The 24,576-nt window shown below is 44.9% G+C and overlaps 1 protein-coding gene across 1 annotated transcript in view; it reads left to right on the top strand.

The window, feature by feature from the left end:
• LOC132210761 (phosphoenolpyruvate carboxykinase, cytosolic [GTP]-like) overlaps positions 1–24,576 on the top strand; it is a 53,764-nt gene that overhangs the window by 7,776 nt on the left and 21,412 nt on the right. The window lies entirely within an intron of this gene.

Genomic DNA, 24,576 nt, shown 5'->3' with positions numbered 1-24,576 from the left:
TGGAGAGCTGGCAGGAATCCTGCAGAACTCCAGTTTTGGAACACCCAGTGTATTCTGCTCCCCTCAGGCATTTGACAGGCCAACTGTAGGCCTGTCCCTAACGAGTGATTGGTGACCAACACTAACTTGGACAATGACAGTTTAAGAACATCCTTACAAAGTGTGATGAAGCAGAGAAAGGATGTATATAACAGATATTGGCAGATAATACAAAATATAATCAGGCTGAATTGAGGTTCAGAGGAGAAGTGAAGAAAACCAAAAAGAAGGAAAGGGATAGAAAGAGAAAAGACCAGCAGCCAATCCATAAAAAGGAATCCAAAGACGCATAAATAATAAAAGAATGATGGCAGAAGGTATGGAGCCAATTGGGAACATAGCTGAGGTTCCAGATTAATACTTTGCACTTGTCTTTGCCGAATAAGAGCTTGCTACCGCAGACATAATGAGAGAGGGGATCGCTAAACCATTCAATGGGCTAAACATTGATAAAGAGGATATATTGGGCAGGTAGTCTATGTTAAAGTTGACAAGCTAACAAGGTCAGATTGAATCTTGAGAATGTTCAGTGAAGTCTCAGTCAAAACTGCAGACACATTTGTCATAATTTTCCAGCTCTCCAAGGGTGATGACAGGGTTCCTGGCAAAAGCAATTGTCACATTTAGATTCAATAAAGGGTGAAGGATGAGCCTAGATTTGATGGTCAGTCACGTTCACATCAGTGGTAGAAAAACCTTCAGAACCAAGAATTAACAGCCAATTGGCCAAAGTTAGAAAGCTAGGACAGGTTTGTTAAGGGAAAATTATGTTGATCTGATTTGTTTAAGTTTTTTGATGAGGTATCAGAGACAATTGATGATTCTAATGCTATTAACCTGATGTACATGAGTGCTCAAAAGACTATTTATAATGTGCTATCCAGCAGGCTTGTGAGCAGAGATGGAGTTCATGGGAATAAAATGACCTTGCCAACATGGATACAAAATCGGTGAGTGACTGGAAACAGCACTGTGATCAGTGGTGATCAGGAATATCACAGCAGCTTTCCTCAGGGGTCAGTACCTGGATAGCCTGCCCCCGCCAACTGCCCTTCCTTCAACTCTTAATAATAAATGAGACCGTTGTGTGCAGGACACATTTTCCACATTGTCAGATGACACAGATCTTGGAAGTGTTGTGAATTATGAGGAGGATAGACAAGGCAGGGAAGGTATGAAGTGAAGTGATGCATTTTCAGAGGAAGAACACAGAGAGAACACACAATGAAAAGTAGTATTGCAAAAGGGGATTCAGGAGCAGACGGACCTAGGAGTATATATCTACAACTGTTAGACAATGTATGTGGAGAGGGTAGTTAATTAAACATGTGGGATCCTGGGTTTTATTAATAAGCGCATAGAGTATAAAACCAAGGAGATTATTCCCTGTAAGAAAAACTAACTTCAGCTTCAGCTGAAGCATTATATCCAGCCCTGGGCACAGCACTTTAGGAAGGGTGTAAAAAGTCATTAGAGAGGGTGCAGAAAAGACTCATGAGGAGGGTTCAAAAGACGATGAACTTTAATTAGATTGGTGGGAAGTCTGCTTTCAGAAGAGGAGGTTAGGAGGAGATTTGATCAAGGTGTTCAAAGCCAGGGGTGCTTGAAGAATAGATAAGGAGTAATTGTTCCCATTGGTGGAAAGATCATAAGACCATAAGACATAGGAGTGGAAGTAAGGCCATTCGGCCCATCAAGTCCACTCCGCCATTTAAATCATGGCTGATGGGCATTTCAACTCCACTTCCCTGCACTCTCCCCTTAGCCCTTGATTCCTTCTGAGATCAAGAATTTGTCGATCTCTGCCTTGAAGGCATCCAACGTCCCAGCCTCCACTGCACTCCGTGGTAATGAATTCCATAAGCCCACCACTCTCTGGCTGAAGAAATGTCACCTCACTTCAGTTTTAAATTTACCCCCTCTAATTTTAAGGCTGTGCCCACGAGTCTTAGTCTCCCCGCCTAACAGAAACAACTTCCTAGCGTCCACCCCTTCTAAACCACACATTATCTTGTAAGTTTCTATTAGATCTCTCCTCAACCTTCTAAACTCTAATGACTACAATCCCAGGATCCTTAGCCATTCATCATACGTTAAACCTACCATTCCAGGGATCATCCGTGTGAATCTCTGCTGGACACGCTCCAGGGCTAGTATGTCCTTCCGGAGGTGTGGGGCCCAAAATTGGACACAGTATTCTAAATGGGGCCTAACTAGAGCTTTATAAAGCCTCAGAAGCACATCACTGCTTTCATATTCCAACCCTCTTGAGATAAACGACAACATTACATTTGCTTTCTTAATCACGGACTCTACCTGCAAGTTAACCTTTAGAGAATCCTGGACCAACACTCCCAGATCCCTTTGTACTTCTGCTTTGCGAATTTTCTCACCATTTAGAAAATAGTCCATGCCTGTATTCCTTTTTCCAAAGTGCAAAACCTCACATTTACTCACATTGAATTTCATCAGCCATTTCCTGGACCACTCTCCTAAACTGTCTAAATCTTTCTGCAGCCTCCCCACCTCCTCAGTACTACCTGTCTGTCCACCTATCTTCGTATCATTGGCAAACTTCACCAGAATGCCCCCAGTCCCTTCATCCAAGTCATTAATTTATAAGGTGAACAGCTGCGGCCCCAACACTGAACCCTGCAGGACACCACTCGTCACTGGTTGCCTTTCCGATAAAGAGCCTTTTATCCCAACTCTCTGCCTTCTGTCAGACAGCCAATCCTCAATCCAAGCCAGTAGCTCACCTCAAACACCATGGGCCCTCACCTTGCTCAGCAGCCTCCCGTGAGACACCATATAAAAGGCCTTTTGGAAGTCTAGATAGATAACATCTTCTAGGTTTCCCTGGTCTAACATACTTGCTACTTCTTCAACGAATTCTAACAGGTTTTTCAGGCATGACCTCCCCTTACTAAATCCATGCTGACTTGTTCTAATCTGACCCTGCACTTCCAGGAATTTAGAAATCTCATCCTTGACAATGGATTCTAGAATTTTACCAACTATTGAGGTTAGGCTAATCGGCCTATAATTTTCCATCTTTTGCCTTGATCCTTTCTTAAACAGGGGGGTTACAACAGCAATTTTCCAATCATCTGGGACTTTCCCTGACTCCAGTGACTTTTGAAAGATCACGACCAAAGCCTCTGCTATTTCCTCAGCCACCTCCCTCAGAACTCTAGGATGTAGCCCATTGGGGCCAGGAGATTTATCAATTTTTAGATCTTTTAGCTTTTCTAGCACTTTCTCTTTTGTAATGCCTACCATACTCAAATCTGCCTCCTGGCTCTCCCTAATTGTTGGCATACTACTCATGCCTTCCACTGTGAAGATTGATGCAAAGTACTTATTAAGTTCTTCAGCTATTTCCTTATCTCCCATCACTAGCCTTCCAGCATCAATTTGGAGCGGCCCAATGTCTACTTTTGCCTCTCGTTTGTTTCTTATGTATTGAAAGAAGCTTTTACTATAATTTCTAATATTACTAGCTAGCCTACCTTCATATTTGATCCTCTCCTTCCTTATTGCTCTCTTTGTTATCCTCTGTTTTTGTAGCCTTCCCAATCTTCTGATTTCCCAGTGCTCTTGGCCACTTTCTAAGCTGTCTCTTTTTCTTTGATATATTTCCTGACTTCCTTTGTCAGCCATGGCTGTCTAATCCCACCCCGGCTAATCTTTCTTTTCTTTGGGATGAACCTCTGTACTGTGTCCTCAATTACACCCAGAAACTCCTGCCATTGTTGGTCTACTGTCTTCCCCGCTAGGCTTTGCTTCCAGTCAATTTTCGTCAATTCCTCTCTCATGCCCCTGTAATTACCTTTATTTAACTGTAACGCCATTACATCCGATTTTGCCTTCTCTCCTTCAAACTGCAGATTGAACTCTACCATATTATGATCGCTGCCTCCTAAGTGTTCCCTTACTTTAAGGTCTTTTATAAAGTCTGGCTCATTACATAGCACTAAGTTCAGAATAGCCTGCTCCCTTGTGGGCTCCATCACAAGCTGTTCCAAAAAGCCATCCTGCAAACATTCCGTGAATTCCTTTTCTTTGGATCCACCGGCAACATTATTCACCCAATCCACCTGCATATTGAAGTACCCCATGATCACCTTGACCTTGCCTTTCTGACATGCCCTATCTATTTCTCGGTGCATCTTGCGCCCCTGGTCCTGATCACTGTTAGGAGGTCTGTACATAACTCCCATTATAGTTTTTTTGCCTTTGTGGTTCCTCAATTCCACCCACACAGACTCCACATCTTCTGACCCTATGTCATTCAGTGGCTCAGGAATGGAATGTACTGACTGAGAATGTGGGACAGCTGGGTTCGCTCGAGTGGTTAAGATGTTTTCTAAAAAAACTAATCATTCACAGGTTGCGGGCATCACTGCCCAGGCCAGCATTTATTGCCCATGCCTAATAGCCCAGAGGGCAGTTATGTGCCAACCACATTGCTGGGGGTCTGAAGTCATGTGTAGATCAGACCAGGTAGTTTCCTTCCCTAAAGAGCATTAGTGAACAAGTCCTCTCTGATGAAGGGTCGAGGCCCGAAACGTCAGCTTTTGTGCTCCTGAGATGCTGCTTGGCCTGCTGTGTTCATCCAGCTCTACACTTTGTCATCTTGGATTCTCCAGCATCTGCAGTTCCCATTATCACTGTTAGTGAACAAGATGTTTTTTTTAAACTCCTGAACATCGATGAATAATTGCAGATATTTAGTGAATTCAAATTCCACCATCTGCCAAGGCAGGATTTGGGTCCCTGTCCCCAGAACTTTAACAGGCTCTCCAAGCTGATATGCAGTAACAATACCACTGGAATGTAAGTCTGGAATGTACTTCCATCTGGGCTGTAATGAACTATCTCCTTCTCTGTGGACTGCAAAATTCTGTTTTTTATAAGTTTCAGCCAAACTGCTTTTGAAAGTTCTCGTTTAGGTGGCGCATTCCAGGTTCTGATACCTTGCTGACTGTAAAATAAAACTGCTCCTTTTGCCAGTTATCCTCAATCTGTGTCCCCAGTTATGTGACAAAAAGACCTGCGATGGGTGAGCAAAAGAATTGGACTGTGTGGTTCTAAGGCACGTGGGTCAAACTGAACTGTGCAAGCTCACAAATATCAGCTGTAGCAAGGTCATGCTGTTGCAAATGTCCTTCATTTGTCCAGCACCAGAAATGAGGAAAAGAACAGCAGGCTGAGTCACACTCCTGATTATATGCAGTGTCCTTGGCTGAGGACTTGATGAGGGTTGGCTGTGATGCCCTCTGAGATTGAATTGCCTTTTGATACTCATTCGACTTACAAATGAGGAATCAATTGAAGTAGTTCATGTTGTAAAGGAAAAACACTATAGCTCTTGAAAATCTGAAATTAAGACTGACAATGTTAGAAATGGCCAACAGGTCATTGAATCTTAGAGGCTAACAGCGCAGAGAATGGACCATCAATTACATCAATTCATTGATAGGGCTCTGGTGGCGTTATTGCACAGAGACCTAGGGGTTCAGGTGCACAGTTCTTTGGAAGTTGCACCACAGGAGACAGGCTGGTTAAGAAGGTGTTTAGCACATTTGTTTACATTGCTCAGGCCATTGAGTACAGGAGTTGGGATGTCATGTTAAGTCTGTACGGGTCATTGGTGCAGCACTTTTGGAGTACTGTGTACAGTTCTGGTCACCCTTCTACAGGAATAATATCATTAAATTGGAGAGGGTTCAGAAGAGATTTACAAGGATGTTGTCGGGAATGGAGGCTTTGAGTTATAAGGAGAGGCTGAATAAATTGGGACATTTTTCACTGCAACGCAGGAGGTTGAGGGGTGACCTTATACAGGTTTATAAAATTGAAGGGCATTGGTACGGTGAACAGCCAAGGTCTTTTCCCCCAGAGTAGGGAATTTCAAAATCAGAAGGCATGGGTTTAAGTGAGGGGGGAAGATTTTAATGGACCTTGAGGGGCAACTTTTTCACATAGGATGGTGCATGTATAGAATGAACTGCCAGTGGAAGTGGTAGATGCAGGCACAATTATAACATTTGAGGACATTTGGTCAGGTACTTTGGTGGGAAAAGTTTAGAGAGATAAAGGCCAAATGCAGGCAAGTGGGACTAGTTTAGTCTGGGAAACATGGTAGGCATGGACAGGTTGGGCCAAAGGGCCTGTTTCTGTGCTGTATGAGTCTGAGTGTGTGACATCCAGGGTACAGCTGCCTCTGTTTCTCTCTCCACTGATGTTGCCATGGGACTGCTGCCCTAGTCCGTTTCTGTCTCAGTGTATGAACCGCTGCATCTTCGTGCTGTTCTAAATGCCACAGAATTTTAACAGTGCAGTCGGAGATCCTTTGGCTCATCGTGCCCGCACTGGTTCTATTCCGAACATTATTCTCCTGCCTTTTCCCATCCATACTCACTAATCCTATCCCAATAACCATCCAATATCCTCCTAAGTGCCTCAATTGAACCAGAATCACATTTGTAGGATCTGCATTCCACACACTAACTACTCGCTATGTAATAAGGTTTTTTTAATCACGTTACCATTTTATGGTATCATGGCATAATGTGCACAGTTCTTTGGAGTTGCACCACAGGAGACAGGCTGGTTAAGAAGGTGATTAGCACACTTGTTTACATTGCTCAGGCCATTGAGTACAGGAGTAGGGATGTCATGCTAAGTCTGTACAGGACTTTGGTGCAGCCACTTTTGGCGTACTGTGTATTTATCCTAGGTTGCTCTGGGAAGCGAGAAAGGAGGTTGCTAAGCCGCTGGTGAAGATCTTTGCTTCCTCACTCTCCACGGGAGTTGTACCAGAAGATTGGAGGGAGGCAAATGTTGTTCCTCTTTTCAAGAAAGGGAATAGGGAAATCCCTGGAAATTACAGGCCAGCCAGTCTTACGTTTGTGGTCAGCAAGGTTTTGGAAAGAATTCTGAGGGATTGGATTTATGACTATTTGGAAAAGCATAGCGTGATTAAAGGGAGTCAGCATGGCTTTGAGGGGCAGGTCATGCCTCACAAATCTTATTGAGTTCTTTGAGGAGGTCACGAGACAGGTTGACGAGGGTTGAGCAATGGATGTGGTGTACATGGACTTCAGCAAGGCATTTGATAAGGTACCTCATGGCAGTCTCATTCAAAAAGTCAGGAGGTATGGGATACAGGGTGATTTGGCTGTCTGGATTCAGAATTGGTTGGCTGACAGGAGGCAGAGAGTGGTTGTAGATGGTAAGTATTCTGCCTGGAGGTCAGTGCTGAGTGGTGTCCCGCAGGGCTCTGTTCTTGGGCTTCTGCTCTTTGTAGTTTTTATAAATGACTTGAATGAGGAGGTTGAGGGGTGGGTTAGTTTGTTTGCTGATGACACAAAGGTTGGAGGTGCGTTGATAGTATTGAGGGCTATTGCAGGCTTCAGCAAGACATTGACAGTATGCAGAGCTGGGCTGAGAAATTGCAGATGGAGTTCAACCTGGATAAATGCGAAGTGATGCATTTTGGAAGGTCGAACTTAAATGCTGAATATAGGATTAAAGACAGGATTCTCAGCAATGTGGAGGAACAGCGGGATCTTGGTGTTCAAGTGCATAGCTCCCTCAAAGTTGCCACCCAAGTGGATAAGGTTGTTAAGAAAGCATGTGGTGTTTTGGCTTTCATTAACAGGGGGATCGAATTTAAGAGCTGCGAGGTTTTGCTGCAGCTCTGCAAAACCCTGGTGAGACCACACTGGGAATATTGTGTCCAGTTCTGGTCGCCCTATTATAGGAAAGATGTGGAGGCTTTGGAGAAGGCGCAAAGGAGGTTTATCAGGATGCTGCCTGGACTGGAGGGCTTGTCTTACGAGGAGAGGTTGACTGAGCTTGGACTTTTCTCTCTGGAGAGAAGGAGGAGGAGAGGTGACCTGATCGAGCTGTACAAGGTAACGAAAGGCATGGATAGAGTCGATAGCCAGAGACTTTTCCCCAGGGCAGGATTGACTGCCACGAGGGGTCATAGTTTTAAGGTGTTAGGAGGAAAGTATAGAGGAGACGTCAGAGGGAAGTTCTTCACCCAGAGAGTTGTGAGTGCATGGAATAGTTTACCAGTGGTAGTCGTGGAAGCGGAGTCATTAGTGACATTTAAGCAACTGCCGGACATGCACATGGACAGCAGTGAATTGAGGGGAATGTAGGTTAGGTTATTTTATTTTTGGATTAGGATTATTCCATGGCACAACATCGTGGGCCAAAGGGCCTGTACTGTGCTGTACCTTTCTATGTTCTATTACCTTCGCTTTGTTTGCACTTTACTTTATCCCGATGCCCACTTCTTCCTGTATTGTGAGCGGTGATGCCTGCTATGGGCCCGAGAGTGAAGAAGGCGGGGGTTATTTGCGATCGAAGTAGGACAAGAGCAGGTAGAATGACAGTGAGTAACTCACCTCCTGACTCCCCAAAGCCTGTCCACCATCTCCAAGGCACAAGTCAGGAGTGTGATGGAATACTCCCCATTTGCCTGGATGGGTGCAGCTCCTGCAACACGCAACAAGCTCGACACCATCCAGGACAAAGCAGCCGCTTGACTGGCACCACATCCACCACCGACACTCAGTAACAGCAGGGTGTACTATCTTCTAGATGCCCTGCAGAATTTCACCAAAAATCTTCAGCCAGCGCCTTCCAAACCCATGACCACTTTCATCTGGAAGGCCAAAGGCAGCGGATACGTGGGAACACCACCCCCCTGCAAGCTCCCCTTCAACCTACTCACCATCCTGACTTAAATATATCGTTGTTCTTTCACTGTCACTGGGTCAAAATCCTTGAATTCTCCCCCGAGGGCATTTTGGGAAACCCATAGCACATGGACTGCAGTGGTTCAAGAGGCTGCTCACCTTCTCAAGGGCAACTAGGGACAGGAAATAAATGCTGGCCCAGCCAGCAATGCCCATTTCCCACAAGGGAATAAATAAATGATGTCTTTATTATCGCCACTACAAAGCAGACATCAATAAGTTGCTCAGAACGGGATGCGATGTGGGGAGGAAGAGAAATGCATGACAACTTGTTAAAAGTATCAGCGATTGCTTCCTGACTTGGTGTGTCAGAGCTGGTAGCTGTGAGATTTATTCAATAGAGATTCAGCTTGGTAGGGGGACACTGGTTGGGGTTTCACTTTCAACACCCTGCAATCAATCGATCTGAATTCTGGGCTGGGTGTGAGGCAGCCAGTGGATCAGAGACAGTCCGTAGTGACTTTCTGCCTGACTGGATTTAACATTCATTCACAAGCCTGAAGAAAATGAGAGCTCTCTCCTGCCCAGTTCATCCCAGCCTATTCTTTTCTCCATCCTTTTCTCATTCAATGTTAGTCATCTTGGCTACTCCATGTGATGACTCTGGATTCATAAAGTCTCTGTAAAACTTGATAGAACTCCAACATGGTGAAATGTATGAAGTTGTGGAGAAGGGCTAGAAAGGGCAATACTGGAGCCAGACTCTTTACAATACAGAAGTGAGGTGAATCTTTCTAAAGCTTGCTGAGTGATGAGTCTGTCACATGTACCCAGGGTCAAAAGTAGAATGGTTGTGCCAAGGCTCCAGCTCTGTGCTGGCCTCTTTCTCTGGTGGATCCTCCAGAACCTGCTTCTTCTTAATATTTTCTTCATTTCCCATTTCTACCACACAGTTTTTCGGGGGCGGGGGGTGGGGGGTTGGTGTGGTGTGGAGTTCCAGATAGGATGAGATTGCAGGACCAGTTTCAACTTATTTGGAGCTCCAGGAGAATGAGTGTAAGTTGTTATGTTGTGTCCATTTGCAGCACAGGAGGGTCTCTAAGGGTTAAAGAGTAGTGTGATGAGCCAGCTGTTCTCATCCTGAACCATAGTCTGTCCGAAATGTAATTTTATAGTGCCATGCTCAGGATGGTGAACGGGACAATTGGTACCAACTGCACAATGTAGATGATGCAAGAGTTTTATGCCGGTTCCAACTTATATTCCATCACCTAAATCAAGAGGAAGGGATTTTCATGTGGCTATCCAGGGCTAAATCAGCACTACGAATATGATCCAATTTGGATTCTCTCTACTAGCTCACTTGTATAACCTATATCATGGAAGCAGAGTTCTTGTTGAGACAGATATCTCAAAGTTTATAGACAATGCTAACCAGGTACGTTGGTACAATATCTCAGGTTTATTTAAAGCTTGGGCTCTGTGCTTGCTTTAATTAATGTTACCTTAGAGATACATATATACATAGTAGGCTTTCTGAGAGTAAGATGGAGACCTTTTCATACTGGAGCATCACCTGTTATGATGATATGCAACCATCTCAATGGTATAGTTTTAACTCATTCTCAGCTGTGTCAGATTGAAGATCAGTGGTTTTCTTCTCAGCAGCCTTTGTTTGAAAGCATCCCAGTTGGGTTGGAGATACGTGGTTGATTGTGCTCTTGATGTAAGCTTGAATCCAATCAGCAAAGACTTTTAATTCTAATTTCTTTGCCTGAGCACAATAAAGCCATGGCGTATCTGTTTTGGGACTGTGTGTTTTTGACAATGGGTAAAGTAGAGTTACATCTCCCATCTGACTATCCTTAACCTCGTATTCATACCTGTTTTAAAATTTATTCATTTGCCGGTCACTGACTGGCCATTATTTGTTGCTTGTCCCTAGTTGCCCTTGAAAATGTGGTGGTGAGATGAAGCACTTTGAGGAATCCTCTGCCCATACCTTCCTAAATTTTCCTTCCTGGCCCATGTTTCTAGGATCTGCTCTTGCATCTCACCCTTTTAAATCAGGATCAACTAGTGCTGACATGAAGTAAATGTTTCTCATCCTTGGAGCTCGATAGCCAGTTGTTTTGGAACAAACCTGCTCATCTCGGGGAGACAGAGGGTCACTGTATTCTGTTTTCTCCCAAGTCCCAATTGAATATCTGCTGTATCTGTTTATCAATCAAAGACAAGAGAGGACAAGGGGAGCATTCTGCAGAATGTGGAAGTCTAGGTTTCTCACATAACAGGAATACAGCAAGGCAACATTTCAAATTCCATCAGATGGAAAATCTAAACTCTGCTGAAGATTTTCAGTCCAGTTAGTGGAATTCTACCTCCATTCAACATGCTGTGGGTATTGCAAATTAAAATGATATAAATTTATCTTCATAGCATGGCATCAGTGCATTGAAATGAAAACAAAATCCATTCACAGTTTTTATAGAGGTAGTGGCGTCTTGGATACAATATCAGCTAAGAGACAGATAGCAGAGGGCATTGTCCATCAGACTGAAGCAGTGGCGTTTACACCTCTGCCAAAACAAGGGAAAGGTTTATGCCATCACTCACCCCTTGCAGTTTGTCTCCCTAACACTTTGTTAGCCTCTCAGATCCCACACTCATTGTCTACTCAGTACCTTTAACCTTCTTTGAACTCTGTAGTCTGTTCATCTATTGACCTAAGAGTCTTGGCCTTTCATTCATCCTTCAAAGATAAGGAATGTGTTTAAGAGCCTGGATTATATTGTTAATCTGACTGGAGTTTCATGGTAAGTGAAGACTATGTTCAACTATTGGCTTCTGGTGGTTGGACAACTTCTAGAGACAGGATGAATTGGCTGCAATCTCTGCCAACTAGTTATTGATGAAGCCTGTAGGAGAGTAGATGGTATCACAAGGTCCTTCAAAGTTTGGAACAAATGCTGAACCCTGGTGACCTTTCCTGCTGATGGCCCTGTAGAAAAATTACACTGTGTTGCTTTACGATGGAAAAACATTGAGAAAGAACGAACCAATTTGTTTAATTGAGTGGTTCAACACCAATTCTGAAGAAAGGGCCCTTAGTTGCAGAATTTACTTGATTATTCTGACCTGTTCTGTCACATATGGATCATTCAAAATGCTCCATTTATAGCTCTTACATTCAGACCTTTCCCACAAAGACATTGTATTCTTCCTGTGGTTCTAACTCAAATAAATTCTTCAACACTCCTGCTTCAGAGGTCCAGAACGTTGTGTTTCTCGGAGTGATGATCACCAACAATCTGTCCTGGTCCACTCACATTGACATGACAAACATGAAAGTAAACAACGCCTCTACTTCCTCAGGAGGCTAAGGAAATCCAGCATGTCCGCAAAGACTCTTACCAATTTTTATAGATGCACCTATTTGGATGCATCACAGCTTGGAATGGCAACTGCTGCTCCCGAGACCACAAGAAACTACAGACAGTTATAAACGCAGGCCAGTCCATCACACAAACTAGCCTCCCATTCCAATCTGCACTTCCTGCTACCTCAGGAAAGCAACCAGCACAATCAAAGACCCCTCCCACCCCAATTATACTTGCTCCACCTTCTTCCGTCTGGCAGAAGGTATGGAAATTTGTATACACGTGCAAACAGATTCTAGAACAGCTTCTTCCCCACTTATGAAAGCTATCAGACCTTTGAACGGACCTCTAAAATGTTAATCAAGAACAAAAAACAAAGTTGCTGAAAAAGCTCAGCAGGTCTGGCAGCATCTGTGAAGGAGAAAACAGAGTTAACGTTTCGGGTCCAATGGTCCTTCCTGTTCTGAGGTCCTGTATAGTACAGAAGAGGACTTTTGGCCCATTGGATCTGCACCAATAAAAAAATACTCTGAATGTATATGAGTTCCACTTTCCACACTTGGCTTATAGCCTTGAATGTCTTAGCCTGCCCCCTCAGTGGGCAACGTTAGCATTTCGCGAGCACAGTGTGGGAGCTCTGGTCATGTTGCTACAGTGGAGGCTGTTCCTTCCACGATATTGTGTTCATTTACCTTCAGGGTTTATCTGTGTTTCCTTGTTCTCCCGCTCTTTGGGCAAGATTACTACTTCCTGAGCACAGCTATCATTCAACCTGATGGTGATACGAATCTGATGAAGGGTCTAGGCCCGAAACGTCAGTTTTTGTGCTCCTGAGATGCTGCTTGGCCTGCTGTGTTCATCCAGCTTCACACTTATATTGACTATTCTCATTCTTAATTAGATTTTCTGTTCCTTTAACACCTTCTTGTGATATTATTTTGACCTCTGCTGATAGACTTTGATTAGTCATTATTCTGGCCACTGCACACAATGGAACAATACCTGAAACATGTTCAACTCTTTATTGTAACAACTGTAAGTGGCAGAGAAAGGAAAGCATTCCTAATCTACTACTATGCAACATAAATTATACCACTTGCAAAGACCCAATGCGTGTGCACACATTCATGATTAGGACAGACAAAAGACAGATGGTTTGATGCATATAGAGAGAGAATATAGATAAAGTGAACACAATTCCACAGATCGAAAGACCAGATCTCAAGGGTGAGTTAAATTGACTCTCTTGGTTCCTGTCGGTTTTCGACAATTATGAAATACTGCTGTACGTAAAGTGATTGTGGTTCTTCACTTGACTTGGGCTGGTCGGTGTAGGTCTTTTCCTTGTTAGAATTCCTTCTTTTAAGCTTTCCTGTCTTTTCCACATGGTAGCATGTGGGGGAGGGAGGAGTATTTGCAGGTAATGGATTTCCCTCGCATGTTCAGCCTTGTAACAAATTGCAATTTAATCAGTCAGAGGCTGTGGTCAGGCAGAATTTCCTTAACTCGGGTTTATCAGTGCTACGGTATAATCCTTGCTGTTTTGAAAGGCCACATTGTCTTCATAGCTAAAAGGAAGAATTCCAATTTGCAAGATCCTCCTTGTACTTCACTTGTGGCTGTCAAACTTCCACTTAAGCTTATAGTGCCAGAAAAGAAAAACCATGTGACCCAGTTGATTTTCCTCATTTTCAGATTTCTCGTGTCTTAGACTTAGAATCCCTACAGTGTGGAAACATGCCCTTCAGCCCAACAAGTCCACACTGATCCTCACAGCATCCCACCCAGACCCATTTCACCTAATCTAGGTACCCCTGAACACTACGGGTAATTTAGCATGGCCAATCCACCTAACCTGCATATCCTTAGAGTGTGGGAGGAAACCGGAGCACCCGGATGAAACCCACGCAGACACAGGGAGAATGTGCAAACTCCACACAGACAGTTACCTGGAGATGGAATCAAACTCGGGTCCCTGGCGCTGTGAGGAAGCAGTGCTAACCACTGAGCCACTGTGCCAGCCGCTCTCCTGGCCAATTCTTTTCGTTCCAGGTGATGGACCATACTGTGGCCTCGGCCCTTCACTAAGGTCACTTCATTTTGTCAATTACGTAATTCTAAGAATGCTATGAAGGGGAGAATATTCTGATTAGCAACATGTGGCACCTTTTACAATCCTCAGGACATCCCAAAATACTTCATAGCGAATACAATGCTTTTAGAATTAAGTTATTGTGACAAATGTGGCTGAAATTTGTGCAGAGCAAGGTTCACCAAACCTCATCGATATTAAACAAAAAAATCAAAGAACTGCAGATGTTGAAAATCGGAAACAGAATCAGAAATTGCTAGGCAATCTCAGCAGGTCTGGCAGCATCTGTGAAGAGAAATCAGAGTTAACGTTTCAGGTCTAGTGACCCTTCTTCAGAGCTGATTGTAGTTGCTGAAACATGATATATGATTGAGAGAAGAGGTGAGGGAGGGAAAAGGAGTAACTAATAGATGGCTCTCTGATGAAGGGTCTAGGCCCGAAACGTCAGCTTTTGTGCTCCTGAGATGCTGCTTGGCCTGCTGTGTTCATCCAGCTCCACACTTTGTTATCTTGGAATTCTCCAGCATCTGCAGTTCCCATTATCTCCAATAATAGATGGAGATGGACCCCAGTGAGAGAAAAAAAAATCAGATGAATGGACAAAGTATTGGGTAAAGTCAGCCTCGGAGAATGAATAGCTGCTAATGGGGACTGTTAGTGGCCGACAATGGGTTGTGTGTGGTAGTAACCCATTGATGGCAAGACCCAGTGGGATTGGGCAAGGACATGGGAGAAGGTGCTCAGACTCTGAAATTATTGAACGTGATATTCAGTCCAGAATGTCGTTGACACATCAAGTGGAAAATGAGGTGCTGTTCTTTTAGCTTGTGCTGAGCTTCACTGCAGCAAGCCTGAGACAGAGATGCTGGCCAGGGAACAGGGAGGTGTGTTGAAGCTCAAGGTCATTTGTGTGAACAGAATGTAGGTGTCCTGTGAAATGCTCACCCAATCTGCACTTTGTTTCCCCAATGTAGAGGAGGCCACAGTGTGAGCAGTGAACACAATAGACTAGATTGAGTGAAGTGCAGGCAAAGCGCTGCTTTACCTGGAAGGTGTGTCTGGAGCCATGGATACTGAGGAGGGAGGAGGTAAATGAGCAGATGTTACTCCTCCTGCGATTGTAAAGGGAGGTGCCATGGAACTGTGTGGTGGGGTGTTGGGAATGAAGGAAGAGAGGACCAGGATGTCCCAGAGGGAACAGTCCCTGCAGAAGGCAAACAACGGAGGGGAGATGAGTATGTATCTGATGGTGGCATCCTGCTGGAGGTCTCAGAAATGATGGCTAATGATCCTCTGGATGTAGATGCTGGTGGGATGGTAGGTGAGGACAGGAGGAACCCTATCACTGTTATGGGAGGGAAGAGAGGCGGAAATGGGAAGGGACTGGACAGTGGGAGAAAATTTGAGACAAGAGATGAGCTCTGTGGGACAGGAGCAGGCAGAAACAATGGGTCTGCCTAGGTAGTCCTATTTGTGGATCTTGGGAGGGGTGTGCGGGGTTGGGAGATAAGAGCTTGGAGGCAATGGGAGGGAGATCACCAGATGAAATGAGGTTAGTGACCGTAGTTGGCATGGTAGCTTGGTGTTCCATGGTGGGGTTATGGACTAAGGGGAGATAGGAGGAAGGACCTGAGAGCTGGAGTTGAGTCTCTGTAATGTAGAGGTCAATCCACCAGACAATAACAGCACCATCACCCCTAGCAGCAGGCTTAATTACAAAGTTGGGGTTGGATCTGAGAGCCCAAGTGCAGTCAGTTCAGAGGAGATGGGTTGGATTGGGGGGGGGCGGGGATTGGAGAGGGGTCAGGTGGGGGGGTGAAGGGCAGAGGGCAGAGAAATTGAGGTCACAAATGTCACATCAACAGCTGTCAATGAACAGTGTGCAAGTAAACAGCCAGAGGGAGGGATCTCCAGATGGAGGAAGAATGTTGGAAGTGGGTGAAGGGGCCTGTGAGATGGGGTGAAACTCTAGCTCAAAGAAATGGGCATGGAGGTCAGGACAATGGAAGGGCAGATCAATGTCATGCCATACCTGAAATTTATTACAATGGGGACCCCAGAGGGATAAAACTGAGACTTTTGTTGAGGACAGAACTTTCAGCGTCAGAGAGCCAAAGGTCAGAAGGGACAGTAAATACTCAACAGGAGGAGGGATTGGGAGAGGAGATGGAGTCAGAGAGATAGGGAGGAAAGTTCTGGAGGGGCATAAGTACATCTGAGTTGTTGCATCTTGAATCCTGTAAAGAATCCATTCCAGAATCTCCAACTCTATTGCATCTGTTCCAATGATGTCAACTTTGACAAGGGGGCCTCCGAAATGCCCACCTTCTACCTCAATCAAGAATTCCCCACAGCACCGTCGTTGATAGAGCCCATGAGTCCAGACCATCTATGTATTTCAGCCCTCACCACCTCTCTTCCCTCACACAACAGCAATAGGGCCCCCTTGTCCATACCTACCATCCCACCAGCATGCACATCCGAGGGACTATTAGCTGCTAATTCTACAACCTCCAGTGGGATGCCACTGCCGGACATACATTCCCCTCCCTTCCCCTATCAGCCTTCCACAAAGACCATTCCTCTGGGACACCCTGTTCCACTTCCTCTCCACTACCAACACCCCCCACACCCCCAGAGTACCTTCCCCTGCAACCACAGAAGGAGTAACACCTACCCATTTACTTCCTCCCTCCTCAGTATCCGAGGTCCCAGACACAGATGAAGTAACAATTTTCTTGCCCTTTACTCAATTTACTCTACTGTATTCACTGCTCACATTGTGGTGTCCTCTACATTGAGGAGAAGAAGTGCAGACTGAGTGACTACTTCGCAGAACGCCTATGTTCTAACCACAAAAATGACCCTGAGCTTCCTGTTTCAGCCACTTCAACATACCACTCTGTTACCTGGCCAACATCTCTGTCTCAGGTTTGCTGCAGTGCTCCAGCGAAGCTCAGCGTAAGGTGGAAGAACAGTAACTCATTTTCTGCTTGGGAACCCTGCAGCCCTCCAGACTCAATATCAAGTTCAATAATTTTAGGGCCTGAGCACCCTTCTCCCATGAAGAAAGGTCACTGGACCCAATATGTCAACTCTGGTTTCTCTCCACAGATGCAGCCACACCTGCTGAGATTTTTATTCCAGTAATTTCTGAATTGTTTCTGTTTGAGATTAAATCTCTATTCTTAACGAGGTTGCTTGGGAAATGAAATGGTTGCCAGGAGACACCACCTTTTCAACATGGTTGCCACAGCATCCTACATCTGACCTGAAAAAGTAGCAGGGCCTTGCGATTGAAAGAATTATCCACAAAGTAGCGTTTCCAGCAATGCAGCACTCCCTCGGGCACACACAGTGGTGTTAGCCTGCATTGCGTCTCAAAATCCCTGAAGTGCCATTTGAACCAATGATTTTCTGACTGAGGGGCAAAGGAGCATGTTTGGTCTCCATTTTCCATGACATACATATGGTTTGTTCAGACAGGTTGTCACCAGAGATAACACGCTCACAACCATCCTCAACTTCAACCGAAGAGAGACTACAAGAAAGGGTGAAAGAAATCCCCAGTTTTATGACTTTTTCCATTCACAAGGGACACCAAGTTGTCCCTAGGAGCAGGACTAGGCCAACAGCTCGTTGAGCCTGCTCCCCCATTCAGTACAATCAGGGCTGATCATCCATATCCTTGTTTTCTTCCCACATTATCCCTTTATCTCTGTACACCATACCGCTGTGAATTCTATCAATCTCTGTGTTAACCATGATCGACCTTCTGAACTTCCACACTCCTGTGGGGAATTCCAAAGTTTCAGAATGCTCTGAATTGTTATACACAAGAAGATAACTTCATGAACAGAGTCAAAGTCCACACTTCTGAGAATATCATAAAAGCTCCATAAAATTCACTCCAATCTCTTCATATTTTTACAATCAATTCACCTTACATGAAATTGTCTCTCTTCAATGCAAGACTGGTTTTCCCAGTTTATCTTCACAGGGCGGTCCCACTCGGAGCAAATCTTGGGAACCGGTGTTGTCCTTCCTCTACAGCAATAATTCCTTCCTGAGTTAAGGGCACTAAAACTTTTGGTGTAGTCTAACCAAACCTCTGTACAATTGGAGCAAAGTGTGTGTACTCAAAGCTTCTTGTGATACATTCGATTTGCATCTCTAATAGTTTGCTGCCCCTCCATGTTTGCCTTCAGTGACATTTTGACAAGGACACCTAGGTCTGTGTGTATGTCTACAATTTCCATAACCTCACCATTTAAGAAATAATATTCATAACTGTTCCTCCTTCCAAAGTGGGGAATCTCACGTTTTACACATTATATTCTATCTACCCACTTATTAAGCCTGCCCAAATCTTCCTGAAGCCACTTTACATCTTCCTCACAGCACACTTTCCTGCATAGCTTTGAATCTGCTACAAATTTGGAAATATTGCATTTAGTCTCCAAATCATTGATGTATAATGTGAACAGTTGGAGTGCAAATATTGATCCCTTGTGGTACCCTAAGTCACAACATGCCAATGTGAGATGATTCTGTTAGTAACAGCCTGAAAAAAAACTTCTACATGTTCATCAAACACAATTGCTGTTTCACCAATTAATGTGATTGCATTCATTCATCGTCGTTATCCAAATATCTATTGATCTCACCTTATAATAGATTCTATCATTTTGCTACAACTGAGGTAAGGTTAACAAGTAATTCTGTAATTCTCTGTTTTTGCTCTCTTTCTGTTCTGAAATGTTGGTTGGCATTTGCTATCTTCCAGTCTGTAGGAATCATCCTGGAAACTAGCATTTTGGAACATGATTAACAATGCATCCATGTCTCCAAATCCACCTGTTCAATTATTCCAGGATGCAAGAATATCACATGCTCGGGACTTACCAACTTTCAATTTATTACTTTCTTTAACACAGCCTTATTACTAATAATAATTCCTGGAATTTTTTTTCTTCCTTGTTACTTGGATCCCTAATTCTGGGATGTTTCTTGTATCTTCCTGAATGAAAACGACACAGACAAAGTAATCAACTAGTTTCTCTACCTCTCTCTATTTTCCTGATTCTGCCTATAATGGACCCACATTTAGCTTAACTAAATGTTTCTTTAATACTTAACATTTACAAAAGCTATTACTGTATTATTATGTATCAGTTTGTTTATTTATACATTCCACTCTCCCGTCCCTTTTTGGTTTCTTGGTCCCCCTTCGATATTTTCTAACATGCCCCCATTATTGAGGTTTATTACTATTACTGCTCATTTTATAGACTTTTTCATTTCCTAAGTTACTTTGTTAGTCACAGTTTTCTCTGAGATTTTGTGCCTTTAGAAAAGTGTAGTTGTGGCAAATTATGTAATAATTTTTAAATGCTACCTATAGATTATTTAGTGCAAAAAGTATCCATTGCCTACGTATTCCAGCTTGTGAGCATTTTATGGCACAGAGCTGTTTAGCAAGCAGCTTTAAACAGACGTGTGTTTTATTAGTGAAACAGTGTGGTTTTGTCCAAGGTTAATTATAGACTATAGATTGAAATGTTTTGGAAGCAAGTAAAAGGTTCTTGAAAAGACAAAGTATACAGTTAGAATTTTTACAACCTTGAAACAGGCCATTTGGCCCATCAAGTCCACACCAACCCTCTGAGGAGCAACCCACCCACCCCCACCCCATCCCTTTAACCCTGCATTTCCCATGGCTAATCCACCTGGCCTGCACATCTTTGAACTGTGGGAGGAAAAGAAACTGGAGCACCCAGAAGAAACCCGCGCAGACAGAGGGAGAATTTGCAAACTCCACACAGGCAGTCAAGCAGAATCAAACCCAGGTCACTGGCACTGTGAGGCAACAGTGCTAACTGCAGTTGATAATTGTCAGCCAGAACTCTGGAGAAAAATTGGGAGGTCACTGTCGGTAGGACGACATTAAAGAGGAAGGGGAAAGTGTTCAGGAAAATAAATCACTACCCACACTCAATTATACTTTGAAAGATACCACACAAAACATGAACTGTCTTAAGGACAATAGAGTGTCAGCAGAACTGAAGAGATTCCCTGGTTAGTCAGGGCTGTAAGTATGCATCGAGCATTCTCTTTGTCAGAGTAATGACTGCATTAACAATTGCTCTGATTGTTATGATGCAACACGGGACTGGAGTGACATATTTATTACACATTCCTGACATCCCGTACAAGGACATATGGTGATGTAATGAGTCTCACAGAATTGTGTACATTAGGAAACTGCGATTTAATAGTTTAGCATTTAGGAGTAATCATAGAGCAATGGGGTTGAGTTTGTCAGACAGGAATTATTGTTGGCCTTTTCTGGAGTTAATTGATGATTTACATTTATTGACGTTATATGTTTATAACCTCAGAATAGCTCATACTGTTCCTAAAAACAGCAATGTGAGAATGACCAGATAATCTGCTTTAACAATGTTGGCAAATACTAAATGGTGCTCAGGACATCAGGAGAACATTCTTGTTGTTAGAAGTGTAGCACAGAATCTTCCCAGCCCCTGAACGATGTAGGTATTGGTAAGAAAGTTGGGTGAGATTAGTCAAAATGAGATTCTACTGGAGCACAACGTCCCATTTTCCAAACAAATGTTGAACAGTGAGGCAGAAATCTCTCTAGTGAGAAGCAAGAAGACAATTTGCAACCATTTTCATGTATTTACATGTCATTATTACCTAATCCAACCTCCTTGATATGCAGTTTCCCATGTTCCTACCTATTGGATAGAAACTAGATGGTTACAATTCCCTCAGCATGAAAGTCGGACCTTGTACCTAGTGACTCCAGCTCATATTTGCTCCTCTAGCCTTGAACACCAACATGTTAAGGCACGCTCCATTGGCAGCAACTGCCCTGTCCACACCTTAGCACGTCTCACTTCCCACTTCCAATATGGTTCTCCACTTCAGTGCTGCACTTTGGAGTGCACTGGCGCCTTTCATCAGAATGCTGCTGCCAGGACACACACAACAGAAAACATTCCACCCTTTGAGCCTGCTCTGCCATTTAATATGATCACGGCTGATCATCCAACTCAGTAGCCTGTGCCTACTTTCTCCCATAGCCTTTGATCTCTTTAGCCTTAAATACTATTTTTTTTTGAAAACATTCAATGTTTTGACCTCATTGGCTTTCTGTGGCAGAGAATTCTATGGGCTCACCACTCACTGATTGAAGAAGTTTCCCCTCATCTCAGTCCTAAGTGGCCTATCGCTTAATCTTACATTGTGACCCCTGGTTCTGGACTCCCCAGTGAGTCACCAGGAACATCCCTCCTGCATTTACCCCAACTAACCCTCTTAGAATGTTATAAGTTTCTTTAGCCCTCACCTCATTCTTCTAAACTCTAGTGAATATAGTCCTAACTGATCCAATCTCTCTTCATACGTCAGTCCCGACATCTCAGGAATCAGTCTGGTAAATCTTTGCTTCAGTGCCTCCGTAGCCAGAGCACCCTTCTTCAGATAAATTGACCAAAGTTGTACACAGTATTCCAGATGAGGCCTCACCAAGGCCCTGCTCAGTTGCAGCAAGACATCCCCTGCTCCAGTACTCGAATCCTCTCACTATGAAGGCCAACATCCCATTGACCTTCTTCACCACCTGCTGTACCTGCATGGTTACCTTCAGCAACTGGTGCACAAGGACACCCAGGCCTTAATGTACCTCTCCCTTTCATCACTGGCTGCTTATCAGAAAGATTAGCTTTCCTGACTTCTTATACATAAAGATTCAAGCTAAAGGAATTCTGCAGACAGATCCAGAAGCAAGTTGTTGATTTATATCCACATGATTTCAGTCATATTGTAGCCGAAGGAATATAAATCCAACTGTTGTACAAGGTAATAAAATGTGAGGCTGGATGAACACAGCAGGCCAAGCAGCATCCCAGGAGCACAAAAGCTGACGTTTCGGGCCTAGACCCTTCATCAGAGAGGGGGATGGGGGGAGGGAACTGGAATAAATAGGGAGAGAGGGGGAGGCGGACCGAAGATGGAGAGTAAAGAAGATAGGTGGAGAAGGTGTGGGTGGGGAGGTAGGGAGGGGATAGGTCAGTCCAGGGAAGACGGACAGGTCAAGCAGGTGGGATGAGGTTAGTAGGTAGCTGGGGGTGCGGCTTGGGGTGGGAGGAAGGGATGGGTGAGAGGAAGAACCGGTTAGGGAGGCAGAGACAGGTTGGACTGGTTTTGGGATGCAGTGGGTGGGGGGGAAGAGCTGGGCTGGTTGTGTGGTGCAGTGGGGGGAGGGGATGAACTGGGCTGGTTTAGGGATGCAGTGGGGGAAGGGGAGATTTTGAAACTGGTGAAGTCCACATTGATACCATATGGCTGCAGGGTTCCCAGGCGGAATATGAGTTGCTGTTCCTGCAACCTTCGGGTGGCATCATTGTGGCAGTGCAGGAGGCCCATGATGGACATGTCATCAAGAGAATGGGAGGGGGAGTGGAAATGGTTTGCGACTGGGAGGTGCAGTTGTTTGTTGCGAACTGAGCGGAGGTGTTCTGCAAAGCGGTCCCCAAGCCTCCGCTTGGTTTCCCCAATGTAGAGAAAGCCGCACCGGGTACAGTGGATGCAGTATACCACATTGGCAGATGTGCAGGTGAACCTCTGCTTAATGTGGAATGTCATCTTGGGGCCTGGGATGGGGGTGAGGGAGGAGGTGTGGGGACAAGTGTAGCATTTCCTGCGGTTGCAGGGGAAGGTGCCGGGTGTGGTGGGGTTGGAGGGCAGTGTGGAGCGAACAAGGGAGTCACGGAGAGAGTGGTCTCTCCGGAAAGCAGACAGGGGTGGGGATGGAAAAATGTCTTGGGTGGTGGGGTCGGATTGTAAATGGCGGAAGTGTCGGAGGATAATGCGTTGTATCCGGAGGTTGGTAGGGTGGTGTGTGAGAACGAGGGGGATCCACATCTGCCAATGTGGTATACTGCATCCACTGTACCCGGTGCGGCTTTCTCTACATTGGGGAAACCAAGCGGAGGCTTGGGGACCGCTTTGCAGAACACCTCCGCTCAGTTCGCAACAAACAACTGCACCTCCCAGTCGCAAACCATTTCCACTCCCCCTCCCATTCTCTTGATGACATGTCCATCATGGGCCTCCTGCACTGCCACAATGATGCCACCCGAAGGTTGCAGGAACAGCAACTCATATTCCGCCTGGGAACCCTGCAGCCATATGGTATCAATGTGGACTTCACCAGTTTCAAAATCTCCCCTTCCCCCACTGCATCCCTAAACCAGCCCAGTTCATCCCCTCCCCCCACTGCACCACACAACCAGCCCAGCTCTTCCCCCCCACCCACTGCATCCCAAAACCAGTCCAACCTGTCTCTGCCTCCCTAACCGGTTCTTCCTCTCACCCATCCCTTCCTCCCACCCCAAGCCGCACCCCCAGCTACCTACTAACCTCATCCCACCTGCTTGACCTGTCCGTCTTCCCTGGACTGACCTATCCCCTCCCTACCTCCCCACCCACACCTTCTCCACCTATCTTCTTTACTCTCCATCTTCGGTCCGCCTCCCCCTCTCTCCCTATTTATTCCAGTTCCCTCCCCCCATCCCCCTCTCTGATGAAGGGTCTAGGCCCGAAACGTCAGCTTTTGTGCTCCTGGGATGCTGCTTGGCCTGCTGTGTTCATCCAGCCTCACATTTTATTATCTTGGAATCTCCAGCATCTGCAGTTCCCATTATCTCTGTTGTACAAGGTATTTGGTAATAAGGTTCTGAATGTGTTAAAGCTGAGGAAGCATTAAACTCCATCCAATATGATATAATAGAATCCCTACAGTGTGGGACCAGGCCATTCAGCCCATTGAGTCCACACCGACCCACCGAAGAGCATCGAACCCATCCCCACCTCCATACACCCAGCCCCGTAACCCTATATTTCCCCTGGCTAACACACCCAAAACTGCACATCCCTGGACACTGTGGGCAATCTACCCTATCCTGTGTATGTCTTTGGAGTGAGGAGGAAACTGAAGCATATAGAAACCCGCACAGACACAAGCAGAATGTCTGTATGGAGTTTGCACAGTCACCTGAGGGCAGAATCGAACCCAGGTTCCTGGCACTGTGAGGCAGAAGTGCTAACCACTGAGCCACCGTGCGCCTAAGAGGTTAACTGGGATAATGGCTATGGATCTCAAAGGAGAATGACAACAAATAATCCTGGTCTCTTCAGTTGCAGTAACAATGTTTATCTTCCCAATGTGATGTGTTCTTTGTTGCTTTAATGCAATAAACTGCATCTTGTTTAAGACAAGAGCATCTTCTCATTAGACCATTGGTGGTGAGCCTCC

The sequence above is a fragment of the Stegostoma tigrinum genome, chromosome 19 (genome assembly GCF_030684315.1).
Source record: "Stegostoma tigrinum isolate sSteTig4 chromosome 19, sSteTig4.hap1, whole genome shotgun sequence".
Taxonomy (NCBI): domain Eukaryota; kingdom Metazoa; phylum Chordata; class Chondrichthyes; order Orectolobiformes; family Stegostomatidae; genus Stegostoma; species Stegostoma tigrinum.
The sequence above is the reverse complement of the archived record's forward strand: the minus strand, read 5'-3'. Positions and strand labels throughout refer to the sequence as shown.